Raw genomic sequence first — 1,295 nt, forward strand, 5'->3', positions numbered from 1 at the left:
ATTCCCATATACTTGTACCAAGGGCATGTCATAAGGGTTCTGCTTGAATGAACATACTGATCAAACCTAGGGTGTCAAATAACTCTCATGGTACCCCATGCAGTGTCTTAATTATATAGAAAGAAGCTAGCAAGGAGCTAGCATATGGTACCGGTATATGCTAGAAGAAATCAATTTAATAGCACTCCACAAATAAACCTTGATAAAGACAATGTTTAACACTATATATATTAAGTTTTGTTGTCATGCCACAGCCCAAAAAGCGTAGAGAATTGTCAGTAGAGCAGTGAGTTCGCATAAAAGCTTTACGTGATGCTAACTGGACTCTCCGATAAATTGCTGCAAACTTGAAATGCTCTCCAAACACTGTCAAATACACCTTAGATCGTGAGACCGAGACAGGTAAATTTGAAAATAGGAAAGGTAGAGGCAGAACACCTAAACTCAATAATACTGATGTTAAGTATCTTCGTTTATACAGCCTTCGGGACAGAAGGAAGACTGCCACTGATCTCAAGCATGAGATAAATGACCACATATCAAATGATAGAAAAATGTTCAGATCTACAGTACCAAGAAGATTCAACGAGAATGGAATATTTGGTTGTGTAGCAGTTAAAAAACCTTTACTTCGATCTCCAAATATTGTCAAGAGACTGAAATTTGCTAAAAAGTTAAAAAACTGGACTGTTGATGATTGGAAAATGGTGTTATGGACGGATGAGTCCAAGTTTGAAATATTTGGTTCAAAGCGTAGGTTGTATGTCTGGTGGAAAAAAGGTGAAAGATACTTACCTCAATGCATAGCACCTATCATGAAGCATGGCGGAGGCAGTGTGATGGTTTGGAGGTGTTTTACTGCTGAGGCAACAAGATATATTTGCAAAATAGATGGAATAATGGACCAGCACAAGTACCATCAGATACTAATCCGTCATGGTATACCAATGATTTGCGTATTATTGGTAAATGATTCTACTACCAATAAGATAATGACCCCAAACACTTATCCAACCTATGCAGAAATTACTTAGCTAAGAAAGAAGCTGCTGAAGTAATTCAAATGACGCAATGACCCCTACAGAGCCCCGATCTCAACCCAATTAAACAGATCTGAGATTTGACAGATCAAAACTTGACAAATCAAAAGTTACTTCGAAAGAAACTTTATGGGAATGTTTTAGAGACATTTTGAGTAAAATTCCAACGGACACTTTGATTAAATATGCTGTAACAATGCCTAAAAGACTGCCAGCAGTTATTAAAGCAAAAGGGGACACACAAAATATTAACTG

The 1,295-nt window shown here is 37.2% G+C and overlaps 1 protein-coding gene across 1 annotated transcript in view; it reads right to left on the bottom strand.

The window, feature by feature from the left end:
* LOC106460887 (cholecystokinin receptor-like) overlaps positions 1 to 1,295 on the bottom strand; it is a 48,720-nt gene that overhangs the window by 40,945 nt on the left and 6,480 nt on the right. The gene's annotated exons all lie outside the window — the stretch shown is intronic.

This window comes from Limulus polyphemus, unplaced genomic scaffold (genome assembly GCF_000517525.1).
Source record: "Limulus polyphemus unplaced genomic scaffold, Limulus_polyphemus-2.1.2 Scaffold36, whole genome shotgun sequence".
Taxonomy (NCBI): Eukaryota; Metazoa; Arthropoda; class Merostomata; order Xiphosura; family Limulidae; genus Limulus; species Limulus polyphemus.